This window comes from Hesperophylax consimilis, chromosome 10 (genome assembly GCF_061612785.1).
Source record: "Hesperophylax consimilis isolate HC1 chromosome 10, BYU_Hcon_1.0, whole genome shotgun sequence".
Lineage (NCBI taxonomy): Eukaryota > Metazoa > Arthropoda > Insecta > Trichoptera > Limnephilidae > Hesperophylax > Hesperophylax consimilis.
The window spans coordinates 28,875,940-28,886,033 of NC_142845.1; positions in this window are offsets into that span (position 1 = coordinate 28,875,940).

Sequence of the window (10,094 nt, forward strand, 5' to 3'; positions counted from 1 at the left end):
TTGTTTATTATTTAATATGATTTATGTATCAATTATTGTCTCCGAAATACAGAGTTTTATATTAAAATTTGTTTGTTTTTACTTACCCTTTGAAACAATCTAGATTAATAATTTTTTCGTACTAGGACACCCGGTACATAGGCATTCCAGGACATCTGGTACATGGGCTTAAGGCGTGCCAGGTTTCGTACCAGGGATTAAGGCAACGTGTCACAAGGCACCTGGAACTAGGGCGTAAGTCATACCAGGACTCTTGCAACCTGGACTAAGCACATACCAGGACATCTAGTTCCCAGGCTTAAGGCCACGTCCGCACAGACAGGCGGCTTGCTTAGCGCCTAGAGCCTAGTGGCTTGCATTCTGGCTACTTGCTAGGATACACGGTGTCCGCACTGAAGGTGGTTTGCGTGGTGGGTCGCTAGGTGTCTTGGTCATTTGCTTGTCGTCTAGTTGACGAGATGTCACTTTCAAAAATAGCTCTAAAACTGCTACTTACAGAAAATTCATCTTTAAAATATACCATTTCACGGCCTTATCCATCATGTTGGGTTCATGACATAAATAAGTCACGGTCATGTCATGGGCAGTTTAATGTTCTGTATAAACAATTGCGTAATTTTGACGAAAAATTTTACCAGTCCAGCCCAAAGAATCATTTGATATACTTCTTAGTATACATAATTCAACGCCATAACCATAATTAACGTCTCATTGTAAAAAAAAATATGACATAATTATTATTTTTTTTTTTTAAGACAACTACATTTTTATGTAGTTCATTAGCTGGATTCCACAGAGGTTCTCTTTTAAAAACAGATGCAATTAATATTTCGTCCATTTTTCTCTTCAAAAATGCCTCGCGCCTAGTGACAAAAAACCAACACGTTCGTTCACTCCGATACCCGCAAAGCGACTAGCATAGCGACTAGCTAGACGCCAAGCGCGCAGTGCGGCCAGTCGCGAGTATTCTAGAACGTTTGTTTTCCTAAGCTACTCGCTAGGTGACTCGCTAGACTCTAGGCGCTAAGCAAGCCGCCTGCCTGTGCGGACGTGGCCTAAGGAAACCTGTTACCCGGGCATAAGGCATACCAGGACACCTGGCCCCGGGTTTAAGGCGTACCGGAACACCTTGCCCTGGGCTTAAGGTATACCAGTACACCTGCTACCCGGGCTTAAAGTATACAAGGACACCTTAAAACTTCCTAGGCGTAAAGCATACGAGGATACTTGATACCATGGATTAAGACATACCAGGAAATAAGGCACTTTATTAATATGTTTTTTGCCGTGTTCATTTGTTGTGCTTTTCAATCTCATCAATGTTATCGGCGTCGAAACTCTTTTTATTGGCACTAAAACACGGCTTTACACGAAACCCCTCCACTTTGTACGTTTAATAATGTGGTGTTGGCACCGCCCTACTACTTATGAAAGTCTCCCAAATTTCTTCATCCTGCAGATTTATTATAGAGAAGTGTATTTGAGGGTCGGTTGTCGTGCATCCTTGCCACAAGGAAAATAACAAACGCTTTACCATTAAAAACAGAGCAAGAAAACCACTTTATGAAAATTTGGGCTGAAATATATTTGAGAAGAGACTGAGACGATCGATCAACCTTTTGAATGTCATCAATTAAAATTAATAATAGTAGAGGTCCTAGGTTTGACCCCTGTGGTACTCCAGAGAATGCAGAGACCTAGAACCATATCCGTAGATGCATACATACCGTTTCCTATTCCTCAGATACGCTCAATTGTCCAATTTATGATGACACACAAAAATCATAAATTGGTAAAGACAAATTATTACCGACTAAATTTCACGAAAGTAATCTCTAAATCAAGGCTGCCCAACCCCAGGTCCGCGAGCCACATTGTGGCCCGTGAACGAATTATAAGCGGCCCGCGTGAACCATTTTCAAAATACCCGCCAATTATAATAATACTTGGATCGAAAAAATTGTTGTATCATTGCATCATCCACCAAGAGGCGTTGTGTGCAAAGGACATGAAGTTGAATGATATAATGGAGCCGGTAGTACGCTGCATAAATTACATACGTTCAAAAGCTCTTCACATACGTCAATTGAGAGTTTTATTTGAAGAAGAACTGAAAAACACTGCACGGAAAAACCTTTTTGCAGAAAAAATATTTTCCAAGTCACAAACTTCTTCAGAAGAATTTGAAGGTTTCTGGAAATTGGTGCCAAAGGAAGACTGGTGTTTCAATTTTTAAGTAGTTTTGGATCAACGTATGTTTGTGAAAAGTTTTTTTCTAATCTTAATTTTGTAAAAAATAAATACTGAGCAACATATGTCTGATTGGTTGCTACTGTCAACATCTGAACTGACTCCTAACATAGGAGGATTATGAAAACAAAAACAATGTCAGAAATCACATTGATTGTACCAATTACTTGGATTTGGATTTTTGTTACATAAAATGTTGTTTCGTTATTTGGCAGTAGATGCTATTTATTTTATTATTTCAATAAATGACAATAAAATTTCAATATGTTTATTTGTTTGTTGCATAAAACAAGACATTAAAAAGCTAAGGTAACAAAAATAGGAACCGTCAGTAGTCAGTGGCCCGCCAGTGACTTTTAAATCGTCAATTTTGCCCAACTGTTAAAAAGGTTGGGCAGCCTTGCTCTAAATAGTATAAAATAAAGTCGCTATCCGCGACTGTCTGTTTGTGCGCTTAGCTCTTCTAAACTACGCAACGGATTTTGATAGGGTTTCCACTATCATTTAGATTTTGATAGGGTTTCCACTATCATTTAGATTTTGATAGGGTTTCCACTATCATTAATATTTTGATAGGGTTTCCACTATCATTAAGATTTTGATAGGGTTTCCACTATCATTTAGATTTTGATAGGGTTTCCACTCTCATTTAGATTTTTATAGGGTTTCCACTATCATTTAGATTTTGATAGGGTTTCCACTATCATTTAGATTTTGATAGGGTTTCCACTATCATTTAGATTTTGATAGGGTTTCCACTATCATTTAGATTTTGATAGGGTTTCCACTATCATTAATATTTTGATAGGGTTTCCACTGTCATTAAGATTTTGATAGGGTTTCCACTATCATTTAGATTTTGATAGGGTTTCCACTATCATTTAGATTTTGATAGGGTTTCCACTATCATTTAGATTTTGATAGGGTTTCCACTATCATTTAGATTTTGATAGGGTTTCCACTATCATTTGGATTTTTTTTACGGAAGGTTTATATATATAAACCATGCATATTGTATTTATAGAATGTCGATGTTTTGTAATCCAGTCGTAAGAAAAATATTTTAGGACGCTTACATCACTAACGCTGGGTAAACCTTATGAGATACGTCAAAATAATGTACTACGGAATTGTACATCTTGAAAAGGTCTACAGAAAAGTTTGCTATGGTATATGTCTATCTCCTAAGGATTACCCCTAGCAACGCCGGGTACACGCCAGCTAGTAGTATATAAAATAAAGTCGCTATCCGCGTCTGTCTGTACGCTTAGTTCTTCTAAATACAGTTTTTGATAGGGTTTTCCCTATCATTTAGAGAATTTCTCCTGGAAGGTTTAAATATGTAACAATACACCCATATTATATTTTTAGATAGTAGAGAAAAGTCATCGTTTTGTAATCAAGTCGTAAAAAATATATTTTTGGGCGCTTACATTGCATTGAATTGTATATCTTTAAAAAGCCTCACAACCTCTAAACTTTCCCCAAACCATTTATAAGTCCTCGATTAACGTCGGGTACACGACTCATATAAAGTAACAATCTCGATAGATAAACCGGAAGTTTATGATAAAAATAGCACATTATTCATTTCAAAACTACTCTTGTGATTTCCTTAACAATTTTCAATGAAATTACATTAATATTTATTTATTAGTGTTACTGCAGTACCTACTACAATATTAAATATCTACATATAAAATATTTATTTTTTCACTTGTAGAAAACACTTTGTGGATATACATAATTATAATAATTAGGTTTAAGGTCTACGCCTCAACAATTTAGAAGCACTCGAGATAAAAAAATACCTTAAAGTCAATAAAATCAATTTATTAAATAAACAATTAGATTTATAAACAGCCCCATTTTAAATATATTTCCACTCCCTGCACCTATGTTTACCCCCTCTCTCTTACCTAAATCTTCCACCCCCTCCAAAGTTGATGTTCTCTCTCCCTCTTCCAGCTTAACTATAAGTACCCATACACCTCTGTAATTAATTTAATATGTTTTTATTAACCCTGATGAAGGTTCGGGTTGAACTGAAACCGGTTGGTTATAAATATATACAATAAAGTGGTATTCAAACAAAGTTATTTTATTTTAATTATTATAAAATATTTCCTCACTAGTTAACAATTTTCTTATCATCTGTGGTTTTGATCATTTTAGTGGGATACATGTTAGTGTTCTGAAAACATTTCAATATTTTATAAACTGAAGTGTATTCTGTGGTTTCTTTACTTTATTGTAATTTTTAACTAAAATTGTTTTGTGCTTGCTCGTCTATTTCTGGGACAGTGTCTTGGTTCATCGTCCTGTCTTCCAAACTTCTGTTCACACTAGGACACTGGGTGCGGAGCTGGGACAAAACAGTATTGTATTTTCGTTGTGTGATCCCGGCATTGGGCAGCTGCGCCTGGCGCGAGTAAAATTTAAGGACCCTTGTCAAAACCAGCGAACGCCTAGGTAGATGATCATCGTAGATTATGAGCGCCTTGGCAACTCGGCGCCTAGAGCAAACTGCTCCAATTGCGCCTGCATACGCGTTAGGTATTGTCAGTGCCTGGAGTGGACTGCTCCAATCCTTCCAGGGTGAGAATTGGGTTTTGCGGGCTTTGTTTACAAAAGTTACTCTTAGCAATAACCAGGTCTTTTCAACATACGAATCTTTATCTTTCCCATCTCCTTCCTCTCAGCACTTCCTTCAGACTTTCAATACAAATTTGGGGTGCCACTGGATAGTCCTACTGACTACTGACACGCATTAGTCACATTAAACAAGTCAGCTTTTAGAGGCCTACGAGGAGTTTTTCAAATCTTAAGGCGATGCACTACGTCGTGTAATATTTTAAATTGAGCCTCTATCAATAACAACCCTTACGTAGATGGCGATAAGGTTTAAATTCCCGCTTAACACCATCCGCATGTTTTGATTTATGCAAGAAAAAAACATGGCCAAAAAGTGCCTTTTATTTTATTTTGTGGATGTTCAGGCATAAATATTACATTTTTTTCCGATCATTTTATAAATAACTTAATTTCCCACATTATACAATAAAATCAAAACCGAAGATGGGTGCGCAAGTAGGAGATTTTGAACTTTAAAGCAGTTTTCATAGGCTTTATACATTATTTTTTTCTGGGCTTATAAAAAGACTTATATAAAAAACACTCGACAATTTCAAAGGTCAAGATGTATTCTACTTGCAGTATTTAATAAAAGCATCTGAAACATTTCTAGGCGACCAAATTTTCAAACCAAAAACACATGATTTTGCATTACTAAGTATGGCATCGCCTTAACAAAAATCGGTAGGTATTAAGGGGTTCGGAGAAGATCAATGTCAATTATCAATGTGCTTACGCCATTGACAATGTAATGTGACGTAACTTTAATCGACCTGTTAATATTTTCGCCCCAATTGCTTTGTTGACGTCTGCGCATAGATATACTATTCCGTCTGCGAAAACAATACCTAGCTAAAGCGTGCGAATAAAGTGATAAGCATTTGATTTTACTTTTCATTGGCTGAAGGGTGTGGGGAGGAGAAAGAGATGGGAAAGAGGAAGGTGGCTATTCAGATATGGTCACCAAACACGGCCAAAGCCATTTCAGGCAACGTTTCAATTCTGAATGGTGGTCTCACTGTTGAGAGTTTCTTCTACTCTGGAACGTGCCGCAAATATACTAAAAATTCTTTTAAATGAGAAAATAGTAAACGATCAACTAGCGATAATTGTCAAAAACATAATTGACTTCAATTGATGGAATCGTTGACATTTGACATTGATCGATATGGCCCCCTTTAGACAAAAAATGTCAATTGAAAAACAAAAAAAATATATATTCACATTTAATCGACCTTCCCAGGAAAGGGTAGTTACATAATTCTAGAATTGTAAAGTCCTTAGATCTTAACCTTTGACTGGCTTCCCAATAATGTTACAATGCTGCTAGAATTAATTAAATTCCAGTATTATGAAAACATACAAACATCCTGCCCAAAATCGAATATTTCAATGGAGACTCGAACAATAAATGCAAAATATTCAAATGCTTAAAAATTCGGTTCGGCCGTGACATTTTGGAAAAAAACAACTACTTTTGTTACTCTTCACAAAGTTTGACTAAAGTTTTTCTTTTGAAAATCTTAAAAAGCACACACAGACTTAACCCCTCAGGCCTCTGGCATATTAACCATAATAATAATGCTGACAGATGGTCGGAGAACTTCTTTGTATTTCCACTCTGTAAAAAAATCAAAAAACTGTGTTTGATAGGTGATAAAATACGCTATTAAATTTTATTATTATAAATAATCATATACTAAAATTTTTATGCAAACATAAAAAGTTTTAAACATGACTCACCTTACGTTTAACAAAAAAACACACATTTCATTAGAGATATGTATTAGAAATATTACTGTAATCTCACTCTTTTGTTGTTTCATATAAAAATAACAAATAATAAGTTACATAATTTTTTCTCAAATTACGTTCGAATCCTTTGGTTTCATAGAGGTGTAAATTGTAATTCTTCTGTGGTAACTTCTGTATTTGAATATAAATCTTGATGTTTTCTTCATATTTATAACTATGACAATAAGGGGACTTAACAATTTCTATGATAATATATGAGCTGTTAACAGATAATGGCTGTTTTGTTCACGCCCTAAGGCTCAAATAAAACGATAGGTAAACAGCTTTTGAATAAAAAACAACCACAATAACAACTGAATACGTAACACACAACACTCATTTTGGAACATTCAAAATATCAGTATTTTTACATTTATTTTTAGATCTTTGTGACGCATTAAAAAAGGTGACAGATTTCGCTATAAGTTCAAAGCGTTTTATATAACTCCATATTGCCCGCTATACAATCCCATACAGACCTGTTACACCTAAAAAGATTATGTGTTATAAGTGTGGGCGTGGCGAAGATATGCGCTGTGATCTGCTATCCAGGCTATATTTGAAAATTATACGAACAATTTACGGAGCGCCGTAATTACGCGGATGTCATTTGTCAAAGTAACGAATCCCATCATGATCCCATACAATAAATGATATTCCGCGGCAGTTCCCAATTTGATCTGACCTTGAGGAGGATTATAGCGTAGTGTGTCATTCAAACATATACATAATACGTATATGCCACGCCAAAATTATGCGCGCATAAGATAGAGTAATGTGTCTAAGGCTTTATCATGCCATATGCTATGCTGATCTGTTCCATGCATTTAAAGAATACCAATAAATCTTTCGATGGAGATTTGTAAAAAAAATCCTTAAATTAGTGCAAACATCGCATTTGAATGCTTCTACATTACTACAGCGAGTTTGTGGAATATTATGCATCTCCTTGAACTACTTCCAGCTGGATTTTTACGCCAGTCTGTCTTCATAAAAATATTTTTCCATCTGTGAATACAAATCTGGTTTCACGTATAAATTAAAAAAAACTTGCGGCTCGTTAGGTACTTAACCTAACTAGAACAAAGAAATAAATAATTATCTTATGATTGTTCCTTTGATTGCTTGTTGGTAAAAACAGGTTTCCAGTAGACATGGGCAGATTCATTCACAATAATGAATCAATTCAGTCTTATTCACCTGGTCAAGTGAACTAATTCATTAAATTCATTCATTTAATTCCTTGATTCGACACTTCATTTTGGTTTTGTACCTAGATTGCTCACATTTAGGAAACTTAAAGAAAGCAATAATGAACCATTTTTTCGCATTCACATAAATGTGTTCGTTTTGAAAAAAACATTTTATATAAACATAAACACACAAAAAATATCAAATATAGGGATTTATTTTGTACATTGCAGAAGTACATTTATAACTTTACTTAGAAAACCTGTATTTGTAAGCTTTACACTTTATAGCACAGAGTTCTTAAAGCGAGGAGAGCTTTGGAGTAACTTTAGTAAAAAAAGATATGTCGTTCCACAAAATAAACATGTTACAAACTTTTTAATAAATATGTTATTTTACGAACAAAAATAAAAAGTAATTTTACAAGTCACTAATAAAATCGTTGAAATGGGTGCCGCAAAGGCCACGGAAGGCGCAGGGCGCTGGACCTGGAGAGGAATAGTCGGATGTTTATTTTTTAACTGCCATTTCTAAATTGTGGAGCAATGCATCCCTCCATCTACTTCAGAAAAGTAACACTAAAGTTCTATCCTTTTTCCGGAAGACATCTTGGCTATTCAATATGTTGCTTTTTCCTATAAAAAACGAAGGTAAAACATCATTAAACGATACCAAAAATAAAAAGTCCCACTCGATTTTTCTTTTGTGCATAGAAAATTTTTGCTGGCAAACTGAATCCCAGAATAAAAATTATTATTATCTTTCTTCGTAAAACTATCTATATATTTACTACAAAATGTAGGTACGTTAAGATAACCTTTACATAAAAAATATATTATTTTAGGGGCAATGAGATACGTTCTTAAAGCAATTATAAGAACTATATTATTATTATCCCACTTTTGTATATCCGACCCGTTCACCTGGAATAAGCTTCAACCACATATATATTATATTTATTTATTTTAATGTTTGCAGGTACTTACCTCAATGGTAATTTTAAATCCATGCGCCAAATAAAAACTGATTGAAAGTTTGAAATTGAGTGGCATACAATTCAGTACAAAAATACAGAAATCAAAACAAATTACATGTTATCATCACCCACAATTTGACAGTCAACTGATCTCTTTTTACGTCTACAAGTAGGCAGGTACATAAAAAACATACTTATAAGAACAATAACGTAAACATCGTTTTGTTTCTAAGCGTATTGCATTATTTTCGCATTAGGAAAGGAGAAGAATACAGGAGATACTTTCGCTTTTTTATTAGGATTCAGATTCCAAAGTAGAAAGTTTTCACCTGACTAGGTACTAAATCGAAGGTTTAGCCACGCGGGAACTAACGACGAACCGATTGACAGCTGACATAGTGCAATGAATTAGGAACTTCTGACTAGTAAGTGTGTTGTGTCTATCTGCGACATTAATGACTTGCGTTCTTGCAGACGGTGCGGACGGACCTGTAACTAGTAAGGAAAGGGACTCGATAACGAATAGGGAATTGGGAACTCTGTCTCGAGTGTCTATGTCTCTGTCCTGTTTCACTTATTCCCTGAGATTGAGATTGAGCGCTTGTCCGGACAGACTCGGTACATGGGACATAGGATTTGTGTCACGACGCGTGACGTCACAACTGAAAACGGAATAAATTCATTAATTCCTTGACTGGGGACTCGATGAAAAGAGTCTTTTGGATTACGGCGCGGGACGCGGGATACTAGATACGCGATTTAGTGCGACAGGGCACAGTACATATGTGATTGGTTTATGTATGGTACATATAAACTTCGCGTCGCGCCGCCATAGTACCGTAATAATATTTAATTAGATTTCTATGAAACACATCATATAATTATTAATTATTACCTTATTATCATGAAATAATTTAATTGTAAAATGTTTAGAAAAAAATGCCAACAATACGGAATTAAGATTCAATTCCTTTTTAAAATGAGAATAAGATCGATTGTGTTACAAGATTGAATTAATTCATGGAATTAATTCAATCAATTTTGCCCACCTCTAGTTTCCAGTAGTTGGCAGGTATCTCATATTGATGATAGATAACTCATCATTCAAAGACGGACACAATTCTGATAAATTATATAATTTGCTTTTCTCTAATGATCAGTGTCTTTACTTTAAACATTATGAATTGAATGATTTCTTTCTATCTGTTATTATGGTCATTAAGAATTTAGCCCAGTTTACCTTCCGAAA